Below are 19,816 nucleotides of genomic sequence, written 5' to 3' on the forward strand. Positions count from 1 at the left end.
TTTACACCTTTTTCCTCTGGGCGGCCTCTTATCCCAAGCCTCCTACCTCTGGCACCTGCTCAGCCTCCCACTTGTCTGCTTGGACTGTCATTAGTAAAAACAAGCTGTGAGGCAGCACTTGGTGATGTTCAGAAATGACGCTCAACTCTTCACAGTCAATCCTCATGACGCCTCTGGCCACAGGTGCCATTGTAACCCCATTTCATGAGGAAGTCATTGAGGCCAGAGAGGATCAGGGCTTGTCCAAAGCTGCAATCAGGTCACGGTGGAGCCAGACAGAAGTCCTGACCCTTTGGCTGTATGCGGTCAGCAGAAGCATGGGAAGAGAGGTTCCAGGTCCCAGAGCCTTGAACCTGGCTCAGGTGCAGAGTGAGCACAGGTCTACATAGACCGAGGCCTAGCACTGCTTCAGAGCCAACCCTCTTCATGAAAGCTGCCTCCACTGTGGGGTCCCAGCACCTCCCTGAAGGTGGGAGCAGGAAGCGGGTTCTGGGGGAGGAATGATGTAGGCAAGGGTGCAAGGGAGCTCTGGAGAGAGAGTTCTGAGCCCATCTAGTCTTTTTGGTCAAAACATCTATGAAAGGAAAGGGAGGAGGGAATAAAGGAGAAAAGCTCTAAAAATAAACTTAGCAATAAACCCAGTTGTGCATTAATTACTCTGGAAGCCATTACGGCTTGAAAACCCCATAACTTTAATGGAGGCTATTATAAACATAGTAGCAAAATCATGGAGCTAATTACCAGGCAGTTTTTAAGCAGCACAGAGAGAGCCCCCAGCCTTGGAGAAAGCTGGCTGGCCAGCAGGGGGCAGGTTTGTGGGGAATGGGACCTGGGGCAGGGGAGGGTCTTGGGAGCTGCAACCCCCTCCCCACCCCCAGACCCGGGCTCGTGTGTAAGATGGGAGGGCAGGGATGACCACCTGGCCATAGCCTGCTGTTCTGCTGCACCTTGGAGGAGAGGCAGTGGCTTGCCTGTGGCTGCAGGCTCAGGCCCCAGAATTACTCCGGGCCCTCACTGGCTAGGGCAGAAGGATCAACACAAAGATGGAGCAGGGGATTGGCTACACCATGAGGCCAACAGAGGGGAGGCGATGGGATGTTTGAGGAAGCGGTGAGGGGTGGCTGACAGGAAAGTGCAGGGGCGTGGTGGCGCCATGACTCCCCACCTGAACCTCGTCACTCTTGTCTGTGACCAGCCTCCGCTGTCAGTTGTTCCCCAGTAAGTGCAGACATGAGGAGGCCCTTCCAACCCCCTGGTGCTCCAAGAAGCCTCCACGGGACACAGACAAAGGCTGTGCTGTGGGTGGAGGGTGTGGGCCAAGGGAGGGGGGACAGTCATTTGGCGACAGGAGCAGGGCACTGGGCAGCTGTGACAGGGAGACAGGGCAGCAGTGGCCTGGACAGTGTTCTGGGTGGTGGACAGTGTCCCCCTTCACTGGGGGACCAGGTCCCATTGCTTGCTCTCCTTGGCCTCCACCTTCATCTTAAAATAGAGAGTCTGGGTTGGGAGAGTGCTAATGAATTTTCAGTTCTGCCATTTTAAGCAACCCGAGGTTGAGACATTCAGGCCTCTGTGACGATGAAGAAATGTCCTGTGTGAGAAAAGTGGGGTCAGGTGGGCATCCAAGGCAGGAAGCCAAACTAACAACTTTGCATGGAACTTAGTCATGATTTAAGGACCAATTAGCTATGGAGACTGGCCATGTCTGCGAAGACCTATTTATAGGAATTTGCCTCTGGGTTTAAGGGTGTCATGGTCTGTGTGTGAGAACCAGGGGGCATCCTGAAGGAAGTGCCCAAGAATGGGGCAGAGACAGTCAGGCCGGACAAGAGAAGCTGGGCCTGGGGAGGCAGAGCTGGATGCCAGACTGGCTTCAAGGCTGGATGATTCCAAATGCATGGAAAGGCTTCCTCCCGAGCCTACAGGTGTTCCAACGAAAACCTCATCAATGCCCCTGGTCCCTGAAGAGGAGGGTTATTTAATTACATTCAACAAATATTAACTCAGCATCTGTAGTGGGCAGGCACTGTGTTAGGTTCTATGGGCAATGCAGCAGCATGGGAGAGGGAGGCAAGGGCTTCCTTCCAGCATCTCGCAGCCCAGAGGGAGAGAGGGACTTTACACAGGTGTCTGTGAGGCCCCCACATCATCACTCAGGATGATGTGTGATGAGTACTCTTGTTGTAGAGGGGGCGTGTGTGTGTGTGTGTGTGTGTGTGTGTGTGTGTGTGTGTGTGTGATGGAGGTTAGTTACTAACAAGCTCAGAAACCATCCAAGCCACTTGTCTCTGGAGGATGATAAAGCCATGTTACCTAATAAGTTTGGGAACAGTAGTTGGCTCCTCAAAGGAATCCATTAAAGTGAAGAGTCCTTCAAAATGCACACATATGATACATGTTTCAACTTAAGTAACTTTTAAAGAGCCAAGAGCTCAATAGGTGATGTTTTTCCAGGACTGCACCATATGTGGTCATTTTCCCCAAATCCAAACCACTCAGAACTGGCTAGCTTGTAGCACTTCTGCTGTTTTGACACAGGGCCTTTCCTAGGGCCGACAGACAGCTGAGGCGAGTTCCCTGTGGCCTTGCCGACATCATCCACACCCCAGTGCACTGCCTGTGGCCTCCAGGGCTGATTTCTTCAAAGTGCTCCAGGACCTGAAGGACATCTGGTGAGCAAATCAAGTGCTGCATCCTTTAAGATTTTTTATATTTCCCACCCATCTTCACCTAATTTGGAGAACTTTTTCCCTAGACTCATCTTAGGGAGTCTTTTGAGAGTATTCAACTTAGTTTTCATAGAGACAACACACTTCTTTCTTTCCAGCTTATGTTTCATGGTTCCTATAATAGCCCATGATGGTGATAGCAAGCATGACCATTGAAGCAGGCTGGGAGCAAACACTCTGGCCTCTCCGTGCATGCGGCTCAGCCGGTACAAGCGGGAGTGGGCCGCCAGAGGGGAGGTCCGGCATCAGGCTTGCACAGGCAGCTGGTAGTGTGCTTTACAGATGGGGTGGAGAACATCAGTCATGTGCTCAGTCAGTGGAGGAAAGGTTGGTTAAGAGAGCTTCTGTTTGTACATGGGAAGGGGAAAAGCTGTCCTCTGTCATCTGGGAGCCTGAGACCCCTGGGGCTGATGAGGCAGATGCTGAAGCCTCCTCAGGCAGAAGCAGAAGCAGCTGCAGTGGTTCGGGCCCAGAAGGAGGGGGTGGGTGGGTGAAGAGAGCTGGGGCAGCCAGCATGGCTAGGGAAGGCATCAGACCTTTGAGCATGGGAGCAGGGATGTGGCAACAGCAGGCAGAAAGAGGGGAAATTTTAAAAGAAGAGAGTGGGAGGGATGCTGGTCAAGGCTCCAGCTTTACCCTTTAGCCCCAGACAGCGCCCCTCTCAAAGAGAGGCACAGATTTGTCCCAGAGACCCGCAGGAGCCCCTAATGGGATCAAGGGATTAGTATTGATTCTGCTGCCACTGCTCAGGAAAAGCCCACTGCCAGAGCTAATCAGCGCCTGGGCCAGTCAATCCATACTTCATTAACCCAGCCCCAGTCTTCGGCCACCTGGCCCCCCCACCCTCCATCCCCCCAACCTGGCCCTGGCTTCCAGCCACCGGCTCTTGCTGGGATGGCAGCAACAGGCACGGGCCGCTCTCTGCCCACCATTCCCCAGGACACTCATGGGGGAGAGTGTCCAAGGAGCTGCACTGCCCAGCCTTCCTGTTCCTCCTTGTCCTCCCCTGCCCCCATGGCCTCAGAAGAAGTGAAGAGAGGTCCTGTGGGACACCTGGCTGGGGCTGTAAGCCTTTCCTGTAACAGCGCAATGCTGGGCCAATAGGATTCATCTTCCTTTGATCTTCACAACAGCCCTGCGAGGCAGGTAGGAAAACCATACCCCCATTTTATCTTCAAGGGAACTGAGACTTAGATGGGCTGTGTGACTGGCCCAGGGCTCAGAGTCGGCCACTGGCAGAGAGCATGCTCAGGCCTTTGGACTCCGAATCAGCATGCCCCCCATGCCCATCCTGCTTCCCTCGCTGCAGACCTGGTACTTGCTTCCTGCCTCCCCCCACCCGGCACTTCTGCCCCAGGCACACGGCTTCCTGAGCTGGCTGGGGCCCACCACTGGCCTGCCCTCCTGGTGGTCAGGCCGAGAGCCCCGGGGAGGGGCTCTCTCACCATTTCTTCACGGTGGGGCGCTGAGGAGAGGAAGACCCGAGCCCTGGGGAGGTCTGCCTCCTGCCTTGGGGCCTGGCCACTGCTGGCTTTCTCTCCTGGGTACTTCTGATAGGAAGGATGACATGGATTCCTGATCTTCCACCATCTTGTTCCTTTCTAGCTAGGAAAACTCATCCAAGGGCTTGGGCTGAAAGAAGTGTTCCTTCAGTTCAGGCTTGGCATAAAGCATACTCTTAGGCTTTGGTTTTCTTCCAGCCCAACAGTGACAGAAAATGCAACTCATGGTTTGTTTGTTTTAGGTAGCTCCTTTGTCTTTTTTCTTTTTGGTTTTTCTGAAACAGCCTTTAGATTCAATTTGGATTATGATTCAGTAAGAAATGAAAACTGGGGTTTGGTTTCATGTGGTACTCTGCAAGGCAAAGTCCATTCTGGTTCACTGCAGGAATTTAAACAGAACAAGAGATGGGCCCCAGCTGGTTTCACTGAAGTTCCTTGAATCATGTAGCTTGTGGGCTTCAGGCAGACAGGCAGCCACTCATTCCAGAGCCTCCAGGCAGGAGGCCCTTAGAGAAAAAATCCAATGTTTCATTTTGTGGGGACATCGGTCGCTGCTCTCAGTTGGGGCTTGCAGAGGCTGGGGCCCAAGCACACAGATGACCACAGCTCGGGAGGGCGCAGTAGCCAGGGAGACAGCAAGTTGAAGGACACAGGCTGGATGGAGGGTTGTTCACAACAACGGCCCACCAGGCCCACGGGGCAGCCCCGTGCAGGGCTAGCATGCAGCGGGTCGTGAGGGCTGACTGCGGAGGGCTGGGTGGGCGAGACAGTCAGCAGTGACATGCTGATCTCCAGCAGGACAGTGGAGAGTCCCAGTGAGGGCACATGGCCACTCAGCCCTTGCCTGCATGCCGGGGGAAAACAGTGAGGGTCACGCCTAGCTGTGGAGTTTATAGACGGGGGAGCAGTCCCTGCAAAGAGCCGTGCAGCCCCGTTTCTGGCACGGCCTTAGGCATTCGGCTGGGGCCTTGGGGCCAGGGGAGGACTCTGGGCCTGTAAAGTGCCACCGCCCTCAACTCCTTTGCCTTTGTCCTTGCTATCTGTCCACCTTCACCCCAGGCCCATTCTGGCAGCCATGCCGACTTTTCGAAAGGAAGGTCACTGCTCCTGAGAGGAGTGCCTTCGTTTTCTGCTGCTATCCATCAAGCTATCAAACACTTAGCCACTTAAAATGACACTCGTCTATTCTCTTCAGTTTCTGTGGCCCAGGAGCCCAGGCATGGCCCAGGGGCTCGCAAGGTGCAGTGTACTGGCTGAGCTGCACTCTCCCCTGGAGGGCTCACTGGGGAGGAACCTGCTTCCAAGCTCAGGCTGTTGGCAGAGTCCTCTGCCTTTCAAGCATAGGATTGCGGGCCGCTCTTCGCACTGGCTGTTGTCTGGGGGCTGCTCTCAGCTCCTAGAGGCTGCTCGAAGTTTCTTGCCGCATAGGTTTCTCCAGTGTAGCTACTTACTCCATCAAGCCAGCAAGGGGAGGATCTAGAGCAAGTCTGCTAACAAGACAGAGTCCTATATAACATAATTATGGGAGTGATAGTCCATCACCTCTGCCACGTTCTACTGGTGAGAGGCTGGTCACAGGTGCCATACACACCAAAGGGGAGGAAGCTATCCAAAGGCATGAACAGCAGAGTCAGGAGTCATGGGGAGACACCTTAGAGTTTGTCCCCCCAAACAAGGAGGCCAGGTCCCCTCCTGACCCTCAGCTCCTGTCTGGCCCCCACAGCTGCTGAAGGTGACAGCAGGGTCTAACCACAGTCACAGCCTTCTGTTCCCTCCCTTCATCTTCGTCTGTTCTCCTCTGCCCCGAAAAGTGGCACACAGGTAGACAGTGAAGTAGTGGAGGGCCTGGCCCTGGAGCCCGAGAGCCCTGGGCACAATACTAGAGCCCCTCCTCCTCGGCTGTGTGACTTAGGCAAAGTAACTTCTCTGGGCCTTGGTTTTCCCACCTGTAAAATGGGAATAAAAATAGTGCTTCCCTCACTGGGGTTGATAGGGTGATTAGGCAAAATCAGTATAAACTATCTGACACATGATTGGTGTCAGTAAGAGCACCTGTTACGACTGCCAACCTTGCAGCCCTGGAAAGGGCCTGAGATGGGTCTGCTTGGCCTTGCTTCCCTCCAACTCCCTCCAGCTGAACTCCTAGCTGCTGGAAGGCAGGGTGGAAGCCACAGAGCCTGAAAGCCCCGATCACTCCCGAAGGAGGAGGAAACGAGGATGGGTGACTGGGCTAGACAGAAGGGATGCCTCCCTGTCTCGAGGGCTGACCTTGGCCTTCTACAGTGTGAGGCCATTGATAAGTACCTTTAATTTCTCCAGCCTCAGGTTCCCCATCTCCAGCTGTTTTGCCTCTTTTATTGTCTGGCATATCCCACTATGACCTTAAATACAACATGACTAAGGTTTGAGTATCATCTTTTCTCCTAGACTAGCTTCCCAACCCTCCCTTCCTTCTGTCATTCAACTTCAGCCTGTCCCAGGAATGCCCCAGATCCCTCCCCCTTTTTGCATCAGCTGGGCCTCAGCACCTTTGGCCTGGCCTGCTCCTGGGCCTTGGCCTGCATCCCTCTGATGCAGGGCTGGGTCATCTCTCTCCTCCCCCAGCCACCCACTGTGATCTTTCTTCAGATTCTAGCTCACTGCCTGGCCTCTCCCGCCTTACGGATTTGCTCCCACTCAAAACCTTTCGTATCTCCTGCTAACTGCAACTTACTTAGCGTGGCATTCAAGGCTCTTTACCATGTGGCCCAGTCCACTGCTCTAACTGCACCCTCTTCTGTTTCCTATCTACCTCCTGCCCATGGCAGTCTCTGATCTCTACCATCCAGAGCCTTCTCTTCTCCCTGTAGCACTTGGGAAAGCTCTGGAAGCAGGTAGACCTGCTTGGTTTATTTAGATGGTAACTGCCCATTCCTACCTAGGGCCGGCATCTGGGCCAGCCTCAGGGGCAGAGGTCTCTTTAGAGTCAAGATGTCCTAAGACCAAGCCAGGCCCGGCCCTTGCAAACTAGCATCCCCCCTACTTCCTTCCATGTGCAATCCTGCTTCTTCACCTTGACCTCTGACCCCTGTTGTCCCTCTTTGCCAGACCTCTGCCATCACCCCACACGGTGGGAGAGGGTGGTATATAACCGCACCTGCTGGCTGTCATAGGTCCTTGCCCTGTGGAGACCTGAGTATGAGTTTGGGGTGTGTGGCCCTCTTGCCTCTTACTCACCACCCTCTCTACACCGTCTGACTGGGAAAGGTGACTGAAGCACCCTGCTTCACATCCCCCTGGCTGTGGAATTTGTCATTTCACTCAGGAGAACGGCCAGGCTGAGTCCTCCATTCTAACAAGTCCCAAGGCTATGCCGGCAAACTCCAGAGCCCCCCCCTTCAGAGCGATTCCACAGGGCAGCAGCTCATGGCACACACATGTGCACGCAGTTCTGTGTTCACGGCCAGCACCCCATCTGAGCGAGTACACGCGTGTTCACTGGCACATGCAAGCACGCCCCTGGCTGGGTTTGGTTATTGCCTCTGAGCCCTGTTGGAGAATCCCATGATTGGGTCTCTGTTCAGATGAAGGATTACCTCACGTGCCCTTGGCCTCCAATGGCCTCAGGTCCTAGAACACAGATCTGGACAGGCCAATTCGCTTTCTCTGTGGTGCCGTGGGCAGTGGGCAGCCTCCCCTAGAAACTACCGAGAGCGCAACTCATACTCAATAGTGATTTGCAACTTCCCAAATGATTTCATATTGGTCATCTCATTTAATCAATAAACCCTTGTAATTCCAAAGCTTTATTGATGCTTTGCAGATGAAGAAATTGAGGCACAAGGGGGTTGAGTGTCTAGGTATCCTGGGTCCAGTCAGACAGCGGCCCAGCCTTACGCCTGCCTGAGACCTGCTCTCTGGGTGGCAGTGGCCCTTTCAGGGGTCCTGGAAGTGTGGCCCTTCTCTCTCCTGGTCCATGCTCCCTGCAGGCTGCCTCTGGGCACTCTCCCACCTCTGTGCTGGCCTGGGTGGAAACTAGGGCTCCTCCTCCTGGCCTTGGAGCCCATACTGGGCATCTGTGCTTAAGTCACCCCCCTTGGCCCTGTCCATCAGAGTGGGTGTGGCCATATATTATCCAAACCAGGGCCCTCCAGACTGTGCTGAGGTAAGGAAAGCAACAGGAGTCAATGCATCAGCCATAGGCACGGTCAGGGGCTGGTCTGGGCACAGGGGACAGTGGTCCCCTTAACTGGAGCCCACTGTCACCCAGTATGTGGCACCCAGTTATGGGAATGAATGTCAAGGTAGACCGAGTGCTTCTCCCCTCTGCCTACTTCCAAAACCGGTCTTCAATCATGCAAAGGCTGCCCAAAGCACAAATCAGCACATTTGGTTTGTGTTGTGAGCAAATCCAGAACAGCTCCTCTGCCCTCTGCATTATGAGCTCTGGGAGCACTGGGGTTCTCACTGCTGCTAGGAACACCTCCCCATATCCTCTGCCTGCCCTGGCCTCGCCTCAACCCCTTGGAGACAGGGGAGCAGAACTGGCAATGTGTATTACCCTAGCACAGGTCAAGGCCACACCAGGATACTGTCCTGCCTTGGATTCCACGTATGGCTTTAGCAAAATGCTCTTGAGCCTTTCAGCTAGCTTGCTGCAATACTTGCTCTGGGAGAGGTCGGGGGCAGCTCAGGACGCAAGGTGGGGCCTTGCCTTCAAGTGGCACACACCCACGGTGTCAAGCCGCCAGGGGCACCTAGCTGGCTGAGTGGGAGTGAGGGGAGTAGAGTGGAGGGCTCAGCAGATTCTGATACAAGATGAACAGCAGGGGCTAGCGGGGCAGGGCAAGCAAATCGACAGTTGCTAGTGCAACAGTGTTGTCAAGAGACACGCAGGCTACTGTGTGACCCTCCTTTTTGCCAGGCTACCTAGCAAGAGCAGTGCAGGGAGCCTGCTACCTGCTGAGGCTGAGGTCAGGGCACACTCCAGAACCCAGAAAGACTGCAGTACCCTAGCGTCCTGGGCTCTGGCTGCCGGGAGGGCACAGCCCTCATCTCATGGGCCCTTGACTATAGAGGAAGCCCAGGGAGAATGAGACAAGCCCAATGCTGGGCTAGTGGGAGCCAAGCACTGGTCGCAATGAGGGTCCATAGCATGGAGCTGGGAACAGGTCATGACTGACTTGGCACCCACTAGACCCCTGCAGACTGGTGGGCAGGGCACGTGACCAGGGCCTGGGGACCGGAACCAAGCAGGCCAGGTGATCCTGTGGGTCTGGCCCAGGGACTGAGGGTCCATGGCGAGGGTGGGCAGGGATAGCCAAGCAGAGCCTCTCAGACTGTGGGTGAGGCTGGGATTCAGACATCTTGTGGAGAGGGTGTGAGTAGCCAAAGCTAATCTGTCCCCATTGTACTGTCCTTCCTGACCTCATATTGTCCAGGCCACTCTCTGCCTCAGTTTCCCTTAGTGCTGATATCTGTGCAGTTCTGGGTGAGGGTGCTGACTAGGTGAGGCCATCCTGAGCCCTATGCCCTCAAGCCTGCCCTTCCTGCTTTGAAGCCTTTCCTGGCCATGCTCTTCCCCAGGCCTGAGCACTCAGTGTCCGTGAAGCCAAGGTCCAGCCCCGGAACCTTCTGTGTGCTTGTTGGTTTTTATGTTTGTCTCCAGCTCCTGGGCCATGGGTTCCTCTGGGGGCACCAGGCCTTACTTACCTCTGGAACCCATGAAAGGGTCCAGGCCCTGACACAAAGCAGAAGTTGCACCGATATCCCTGTGACTCAGTTTCCTTATCTGTAACTCTTACTGGGCTATTTTTGGATCAAATGAGGGAATCCATGGAAAACATCTATCATGGGGCCTGCAAATAATGAGTACTAAAAATGTTAGATAATATAAAGTAAAATAGTAATTACAACCACCACCACCTTGTTTTAAGATTCAGCTGAATCGGGGTGCCTGGGTGGCTCAGTCATTAAGCGTCTGCCTTCAGCTCAGGTCATGATCCCAGGGTCCTGGGATCGAGTCCCGCATCGGGCTCCTTGCCCAGCGGGGAGCCTGCTTCTCCCTCTGCCTGCCACTCCCCCTGCTCATGCTCTCTCTCTGACAAGTAAGTAAATAAAATTAAAAAAAAAAAAAGATTCAGCTGAATCCAAGTGTCTGAAAGAGAAAGGGAGAGAGAGGGAGCATCTCAGTTCCTTCCTTCCAGGTCTGAAAGAGAAAGGGAGAGAGAGGGAACATCTCAGTTCCTTCCTTCCAGGTCAGCACAGACCAGCCTCTGGGGCAGCTTTTCTAGCAGATTCCTTCCTCCAAGGATGAGGCTGTGTTGAGACTGGACCCCACAGAAAGCAGGCACATCAGCATGCAGCAGGGTAATAAAAAGAGGTGCCTGTGTGCCGGAGCCTGGAGAAGGCATACTCGCCACAGCGGGGAGGCCAGGCCTAGGAAATCTGGTACTCTGGCCCTTGCTCCCCAGCCCTGCTCTGACCTCCAGGCTGGGCTGACCCCTCTCACGGGCACTTCGGAGTTTAGCAAGCTCTTTCACGTACAGTTGCCCACCACTGCCTCTCAGCATAGCTCCCTCGGGAAGGCACTGCTTTCCTCGTCCTCTTTTACAGATTGAGAAGCTGAAAGGCTGTGCTATGGGTAGACAGCCGGGCCTGCCCTGGTGTTGGGACACTCAGCCCATGTCTCTGCCCAACCCTCTGAGACACGCACTCAGGGAAGGACTGTGTATTTCAGAAGATCTGGTGGCCCCCTTCTCTTTTCCTGCCTCCAGAGTTGTAAGAACACTGAGACTCTTGCAGCCTTGGGGCTGAGAGTTGGGCATCAGCAGGCGGCTAGTGTCGCTGACCCCTGGGCCCTGTCATTCCCCGCCCTTTCTCTCCTGGAAGCAGGCCAGGTTCCTGGAAAGCTTCATCTCCCCCCTTGGAGGCTGTCCAACTTCCTCTCTTATTTCTGCCTTATCCCTTAGATCCCTCCTGGCATCAGCTCACCCTATTGTCTGGATGAGGAAGAGTTAAGGGAAGATGTTGAAGGGGGGTGTGTGTGTTGCGGGGGGAGTCCAGCCTCAGCTGGCCTGGAAGTCTAGAGTAGGCAGTGTGTGCTCTCCCTGTGACCAGGCAGGCATGAATGTGATGAATAGAGAATCCCTAAATCTCAGTCCCCCAGACGGTAGATTACGCTGACACTATCTCTGTTTTACAGGCTGTGTATTCTACAGCTAGCAACACGGTGGCTACAGATCATGAAGAAGGAACCTGCACAATGCAAAGGCCTGTGCTAAGGAAGGCTTGCCACAGACACAGGGGCTCTCTGGGGTCACCGAGGGCCCCTGCCCCTGGGGAACAGCTCTGGGAGTATGGGGCTGATTCTTCCTCAGGGTCCTGAGAAGGTGGCAGGTAGGGAGGGGTCTGGGCCAGGATGCTGGCATCACTTCACCGGCAGGTGTCTCTGCCTGGAATGTTTTTCTCCTCACTGTTCCTAAATGTGCTGAGCTCCTGCTTGACCTTCAAGGACTGGGCCAGGTACACTTCTAGGGAATGCCACACATGGGCTGGGCACTGGGGATGCTCAGTCAGCACTGGGCAGTGAAGGGAGCAACCAGAGGTCCAAAAGAGAACACCATTCTCTTCAAATAACATGGGGCTCCCTCCTCTCTATTCCTAAGATGCCTGTCATGTAGGTGAACTCGGAGCACAGAGGTCTCTGCTGGGCCCTTATATTGAGACACCCCCTGAATGGCAAGGAGGGTCAACTGGGGAGAACCACCATTATCAAGCACTTTTTGCTCCACTGCCTGGCACCAAAGAACCTGTCCACTGGCTGACCAGATAAACACACGGCAGCGTACACATACACTGGAATATTATTCGGCCTGAGAAAGGAAGGAAATCCTGAGCGATGCTGTAATATGGATGAGCCCTGAGGACACCACGCTAAGTGGAAGGGGCCAGTCACAAAAGGACCAATACTGTATGATACCATTTACATGAGGTATCTAAAGTAGTCAAACTCAGAAACAGAAGGTAGGAGAGTGGTCACCCAGGGCCGAGGAAAGGAGAAGTGGAAAGCTGTTGTTTAATGAATATACTTTCCAATTTGCAAGATGAAAAAGTTGTGGAGATAGACCGTTGCATGACAATATGAATGTACTTGATACCACTGAACACTGAGAAACGTTAAGATGGTAAATATTATGTTATGTGTGTTTTGTTTTGTTTTACTGCACACACCAAAAAGAACTGGTGGTCCAGAAGGTCTGGTTAGATCTGCCAACAATGACACATCCCTTAGGGCCTCCACACTAGGCAGGGTGAGGGATGGCGGGTCAGAGGGCTTTCCTGGCAACAGGGATGCAGTGGGCGGGCCCCTGGCAATAGAAATTGCCAGGCAAAGCACTCACTATTGCATGTTCTGAGTGATTATCATGATTAACTGTAATGATTCGTTCTCTCCTCATAAACATCCTAGTATTATCCCCATTTTAGAGATGAGAAATCTGAGGCACAGAAAGGATAAGTAAGTGGGGCTCCTGGGCGCACCTACCTGCTGCCTGTCATGGGGGAGTGTTGCCGTGAGGAAACGTGCACAGAGCACCCTGCAGAGGTTCCAGATGTACTGCTAGGAGTGAGCAAGATGTGGTGGAGGAGTGTGTGCACACATGAATGCATACACACACTCACACACGCACACACACACGCATATGGCAGCCTGCTGTGTCGCCTCGTCATGGGGGCTGGAGAGGGACAGAGCCAGAGAAGCTGGGACATTTGTTTCCAGGGAGAGATTTATAAGTGGGAGAAGTTAGTATCGACAAGTGATGAGTTAGGCGAGTAATACTTCAGCTTAAGTTCAGAAGCTCTGATGGAAAAAGAAAATAACATGCCCAGAGGTTGTATGTCAACTTAAGCAGGCTGGGGCATGAGCAACCTGCTGCCCAGGAGCGGGGATCCCGGAGCCCTGGGTTGGGGGGGGGGGTGCCGGCCAGCCACTCCTTTGGAACACGGGGTTGTCCTTCCTGGTCTGTGCTCCGTGCATGAAGGGGATAGAGGAGAAGAGAGCACGAGGTACTGAGTGGGAAAAATACATATACGCCCAGGATGGCCACAGGGAAGAAGTGTCTCCTCGAGGGCCCTCGTGTGGCCTGCTCACCCTGGCTGCATTATTCTATTAACTACGCCTCCCTTAACTACGCCTTCCGGGGGACAGGGCGCTAACATCTCTAGGAGTCAGCACCTGCCTATCTTAGGGCATTAGGATGCCGGTGATGGGGGAGGTGAGCTGAGAAGGATACCCGGATTTCCTCAGGCTTCATAAGACATCCCCTAGGAAACCCCCAATCAGCCAATAGGGACCCAGAGGGCTTCAGGTCTGGGCTGAGCTGGAGCCAGATAGCCCCAGAACCTCAGTGTCAAGCTATGGAGGGCCCCTGAGAGCTCACTCAGCCTGATGATTTCCAGGCTGAACTTATTCTTTTGGTCAGAGTGTACATGGACATACAGTAGCAGGGTAATGATTCACTGATTTAATTAAAGTTTTCTATGTATTTTTAATGTGTTGCCAGTGGCCTGAAGGATCTGACCTTCCCTGGGGTCCCGTCAGAGATAGTTTAGGTTGGTCCTCTTGGGCCAGTTGTCAGAGGAGGGGAGAGAAGACTTGTTCCGTCCTGGATGAAAGGGGCCCTGGGGTCTCAAGTGTCAGCGTCTTACCCCACGCCTGGGTGAGGCAACTCCTGCTTCCATGCGGTGCAGGGCAGGCAGCCTGACAGAGCGGGAGAAGCAGGGCACTGGGAGACTTAGGTCACAGTCTAGGACAAGGCACTACAGCACGGTGTGACCTGAGATAAGCCTAGAACCTCTCCGGGCATTGGTTTTCTTATCTATAAAAAGAATGAAGCAACCCAGAGTCAGAGAATCCCAAATTCTGCACAAAGCCTTATAGGCTGGAGAGTCTTCAGTGTTCATTGAACAGTTTGCGGCTACAGATGGCACGTTCTTGCTTCTCAGACCCATTTCCTTCACCAAGGCAAGTGGTATAATTCAGGTGGGACAATGTTCACATGGTTCCTGCTCCTCATATTTTAGATGAGGAAGATGAGGGTCTACAAGATTGTCACAGTGAGCTGCTGATGCAGCTGTGACTAGTCACTGGGTCAGCCAGCTGATGGCGGCATCCTGCCCAGCCAAGGGCCCTTCTCCCTCTTCCTGCTGCTGAGCTCAGGGCAGCAGGCTCCTGGCTTGCTTTCCCTTAGGACCAGGGAGGGGGTGAGCCTAGGCAAGAGCCCCTCAAGTCTGCTGCCTCCCCACTCAACAAGATGCTGGAGGTAGCTGGGACCTCATTTGCCCCTTTTATGTTGAACTTATGGAGGCTTAGGAAATGCTTTTTGGCGAGAGTAGTTCCAACAAAAAGAGAATTTAAGTTGTATCCACTTCCAAAAATGTCAGCCCCTGTTTATCCAGAAGTATAGTGGGCAAAGGAAGACATTCTTCATCTCATTGCATCTCACCAGGGGAGAGGTGCAGGGGTTATTACCTGGCACATTCCCATCACAGGTGAGGAAACTGAGGTTCAGGGAGCAATCACATGCTGATGACTGACAGCCCCAGCTCCTGGCATCATGCCCAGTATAAAGTATGTTGTTCACTAAGTGTTTATTAAGTGAGTTGTTAAATAAATGAATAATAGAAATTGCCAGGCAAAGCGCTCACTATTGCATGTTCTGAGTGATTATCATGATTAACTGTAATGATTCGTTCTCTCCTCATAAACATCCTAGTATTATCCCCATTTTAGAGATGAGAAATCTGAGGCACAGAAAGGATAAGTAATGTCCCAAGGCCACATAGTTATTAAGGAGCAAAGCCATATTTGAGTTTAGCCAGTCAGGCTCCAGAGTGCATGCTCTTAGCCACTTGCTAAACCATCCATGTCAAGTCTAGAATGGCACCTTCAGTAGAACTTCCTGTGATGCTGGGAATGTTCTGTATCTGTGCTGTCCAATATGGTGGCCACTAGCTGCATGTGGCTACTGAGCTCTTGAAATGTGGCCGGTGTGAGTGGGACACTGCCCACCATGGGAAGAAAAGCAGCCCACCCCACATCTAGTGTTGGGCTATGGAGGTTTCTGGATGATGGTCAAATGAATAGCCCAGGGTCTTGAGCCTAAAGAGACTCATGGCTTCAGAGGCCAGATTGCACAACTGCCTCATAAGGAAAGAAGCAAGATGGAGAGAAGTGAAGGAGGGAGAAGGGATGAGCTCGGCCACACACAGCCAGTCAGGGAGGACTGGCCGAACCAGGCCCCCAACCTCAGGGCTGGTCCTATAGTTCCACTCCAAATAACCAAGGACATACTATCTAATCTCTGCTACTTCCAGCCTTCTTCCCTTCATAAAGAGATAATAACAGCTCACAGTTCGCACATACAAGAAGAAAGAAGCCCTGACCATGGCTCTAATACTTTGTGAGATACACAGCCCCGTGGGCAAGGTTTATCCCTGAATCCAGTCAACTCTTGGTGATCCAGATTGAAACTCTCCACTTTTGGGCTTATTGGTGGCAAAGCCCTAATCCCTGCCAGGCACTTGGCTGGGAGGCTGCCTGCCCTGCTGTCAGCTGGTGTGCGCAGGGAGCGCAGACTCATTTTAATATTGGCTGGAACTGAACCTCATTAGAAAAGTAAATTTGCTGTAGCTGCAAAAAAAAAAAAAAAAAAAAAAAAAGCAACCCATATAACCCTTCCAAAAGCTAAATAAAAACTACAGATTTTGGATTACTTGATGCCTATCACTGGCCCAGAGCCTGGAACACAGTAGGTGCTCAGTCAACGTCTGTGGAAGTGAAAGGAATTTTGAGTGATGTCTGTCCACCTTGCCATCTTTCAGCGTGGATATTAAGAGGTCACAGAGCTAGAGTTCTTGTAAGTTGCATAAATTGTTTTGGGGAGTCACTGGCTGATGAACTGGAACAATTACACTGACCACTAATTAGACATGGAAACACTGTAGTTGCTGTTGTTCCAAGGAGACATGAGAGTGTCCTTGCAACAGAGGCACATCACAGGTGGGCCTGGGGAAGGCCCAGAGTCTGGAGGAGTGGCAAAGCAGATGGAGTGGAGGGCGTGGGAGATGGCGAGACTGTAACCATCCCGGTGTAATTGGTTCCAGGGTTGGCCAGAGAATTGCTACTCCAAATTCTAGGGCCATCCAGATCCTGGAAGAATGTGGGGGAGGGTATATAAAATAAGTACATAAATTAACATTCATCAGACACTTCACCTAAAAACAGCCTGGTGAGATGAGGCTTCCTTAGTTTAGGTCTTTAGGAAACCAAGGCTTAGAGGGCTCAGTTTTTCCCAAAGTCCACTCGACTGGTCATGGAGGGCCCCCCAGGCCTGGCTGAGAACCTGTGTTCTGCACTGCACTACTTCCATGCCCCCCAGTGCTCTTCAGCAGGGTCTCCAGAGGTCTTGTCTGGAGGCCTGGGGATTCCTGAAAGAGGTTTTGCTTTTCCTTCTCCCCAGAGCCAGTCTCTCCAGAGTCCACACCCTTCCCCACCCCACTGCATCCCAGGCCCAGGAGGGGTAGTAGAGCAGGGGCAGGGAGATGGGGGAAGCCCTCAGCACTGGGGGATAAGCTTGGGCCAGAAGGTCTTCCTGAAGACCCCTGATCCAACAGCCAGCCCTCTGCCTTCAGGCATCCCTCTGAACCATCCCCTGCATTTATCAGAGGCATGGAAAGGGCCTGCCTGTCTGATTGCTCCCCTGAGGACCTGCGCCCCCCTGCCCTGGTTGATGACTGCTGATACTGTGGAGCTTGGGAGGGCCGTGGACTGGCCCCAACAGCACCGCTGGGCAAGCCAGACCTCTGCCTCTGGGCCCCCCGCCCCATCGCTCTGTGAGCGTGCCTCCGTGTCTTTGTCTGTTGTTCAGGCTGACTCCACTGTCTGCCTCAGACTCCCGGATTCCTTCTCTTCCTGAGCCCTGCCTCCCTCACCAGTGTCAGCAGACAGCTCTCAGGCATCTCTACGCCTGCTCATTCCTCTTTCCTAGCCAAACTGAACGAACGCGCTCCCCTATCCTTTAGCCTGACTCCCAATCAGCTCATCCTCCTGCACTTCTCACACTTGCAAAGCTCCTGCTCTGCCTCCTCACCCTGTGCTTCACAAAAAGTACAGTCCACCTGTTCTCCTCACCCCTCGAAAACTATTGTGGGTGAATCCAGGTCTATCCAGATGCCTGAGGCAGGGAACTGAGCTAACTCCCCCCACCCCCAATCTTCCTCTGGAGCCCCTGGTCTCTGCTGCAGGCTCCAATCCTGTCACTGGAGCTGTCCCACCTCAGTGATTTACCTGCCCCATGCTTCAGGTGGGCCAGTTAGGGCCTGCTCATCCAGAAACCTATATGCATATATTCAATCCAGCACATATGAACTTCCAACATGCCTGAAAATAGAGTGATTTTCAAGCATCTAAGACCAGGTAGAGAAATGGGCACAGCAAGCCACTTGGTTCTTGTGCTGAATGGGGGACAAATTCATTAACCCTCCCTGTTCCATTAACCCTGGCAAGCTTTCTTGTTCCCACCTAAAGGGGCAGAGGGCAATGGCATGCAACTCCAGAACCCTTGGGTATGCTGGGCATTGACTTGGCAGAGCGGGCAGTTTCTTAGAGAGTCTCATGGGAAGGGTCTTCATTCCATATGAAAGAAGGGGGAACTTGTTTGGCCCAGTAAGCCAATAATGGTCACCATTTAAGCAAGTTCTGGGAGGAAATGTCTCAGTCTCTGTGGTGGCTATTGGCAGAGGTAGGGAGACATGAGGCACAGAAGACAAATCTTAGAAAACCCTAGAGCACCAGTCCTGCGAAGCCACACGCCCCCACAACCCCAGTAACTTAAGAAGCTGTGTGCCTCCCATTTCCACACAAACACATAATAACTTCACAGAGCTATGCACTAAGACATTCACACCCAATCCTTTTACAGTGCATGTCACGGAACCCAACCGGGTCCCAGTGGGTCCTCCATCCAGACTGGTACCCATGCAGATAGAGCTGCCCCACCAGCCCAGGGCTAGCAACTGTCAACAGAGGTCCCCTTCCGAGTCCTGTGAATTGGAAACCCCTGGAAACCCCAGCTTCTATAAGAATTCATCCAAGTAGTTCATGGCTGACAGTAGGCCTGGCTGGGTGGAGGCAGGGGAAAGGGAGGCTAGTCAAGACTGTTTGTTTATGTATTCATATATGTGTGGGGGAGGGGATGTCTCTTGACCTTAGCTGCCTGATACCGCGCTGCCACCTCCTTTCTCTGGCACTGTTAGGTCCTGCGGCTTCCTCCTTTCTTCTATCCTGCCTCCCCTCTCAGCTTCCTTTTCTGAAGTTGTGTGCTCTGACTTCGAAGGAATCAGGACCTCAGATGCACAGGGGTGGGAGGTGAACTTGGTCATCATGTCTCCTTCCTGGCTACCCTGACGGGCCCAAGGGCCCTTTGCCACCCTTGCCACCTCACAGCCCCTCAGGCTCCCCAGTAGAGTGGTAGAGGCTGGGTCCCCTGACGAGAGTTAACTTGCCAGTGCCTGCAGCTTCAGAGCAACTGGGAACGACTGCTGGGGAGCAGGGGTGCGGCGGGTGTGCTGGCCCCTGACTCCTCCGGGCGACCAGGAACCACCTGCTGAGGTGGAAAGGGACCCAAGCCCTAGAGCCTGGGCCAGTTGTTGAATGCTGCCGAAAACCAGCTCTCCCCTTGAGGCCGGCCGGAGGAGGGCAGGCATCGCCCGGGTTTTGTTTCGCAGCCCCTCGGCGGCAGCGCCTCCCAGCCCCGGCCCGGTTCCCGGCCCCTTTCCAGCTGCCCCCGCTGCGCGCGCGCGCGCGCGCACACACACACACACACACACTCGCACCCGGGAGGACAAGGCGTGGGTACCGATAGGGACGCATAAAGGGACTCTGTGCGCCGCGGCGGCGCGCGGGGGGCGCGGGGGCACTGACCTGCGGCGGCGAGTCCGGATCGTCCCCGGAGCGGTCCATGGCGGGCGGCGGCCCCTACGCGCCTGCCCCGGCGCCCCTCGGCTGCTGCCCTGGGCCGCGCGCACCTCCCTCCCCGGGGGCTCTCGGGCTCCGGGCCCCCGGGGGCCACTTCATAGCCGCGGGGTCCGCGCGCCCGCCCGCCGCCTCGGCTCGGCTCCTTCTGGGCTCAGGGAGGCGGCAGCCGGAGACTGGGAGCGCGCGGGAGGACGCAGGCAGGGAGACAGGGGGCGGGGGAGTAGGGGAGGGGGAGGCACAGGGGATGGGGTGGGGAAGCGAGGGGGACAGGCCCGGGGGGCGGCGAGGGGGAGGCGCGGGGCGGCCGGAGCCGAGCCGACCCGGCCGGTGCGGAGTCCCGTCGGCGGCAGCGGATGCGCCGGTGCAGCCGCGGCTCTGACAGCGCCTGCCGCCCCGCCCCCACCCCTTGCTCCCCGCCCCCACTCCCCCCGCCCCCGCCCCCGAGCGCGCGCTAGCTGCCGGCGGGACCCGCGCTGCTAATGGGCGGTACCAACCTCGCCAGCTGAGGCGGGGGGCACGGGGAGGAGGTGGCGAGCCCCCCCTTGGGATTGGTATCGCTCCCCCGCCCC

At 54.4% G+C, this 19,816-nt stretch overlaps 1 protein-coding gene across 2 annotated transcripts in view; it reads right to left on the bottom strand.

The window, feature by feature from the left end:
• B3GAT1 (beta-1,3-glucuronyltransferase 1) overlaps nt 1-19,565 on the bottom strand; it is a 28,981-nt gene extending 9,416 nt beyond the window's left edge. Inside the window, exon 1 of one of the 2 annotated variants that reach the window (XM_073904015.1) lies at nt 19,194-19,565. The gene's annotated coding sequence lies outside the window, so the exon portion shown is untranslated. The remainder of the gene's footprint in view (nt 1-19,193) is intronic. The other variant, XM_025893987.2, reaches the window with a different exon arrangement.
• Nucleotides 19,566-19,816: the final 251 nt, after the last annotated feature.

Source organism: Callorhinus ursinus, unplaced genomic scaffold (assembly GCF_003265705.2).
Source record: "Callorhinus ursinus isolate GAN/ISIS: 27379988/994484 unplaced genomic scaffold, GSC_fseal_2.0 scaffold19, whole genome shotgun sequence".
In the NCBI taxonomy this organism is placed as follows: domain Eukaryota; kingdom Metazoa; phylum Chordata; class Mammalia; order Carnivora; family Otariidae; genus Callorhinus; species Callorhinus ursinus.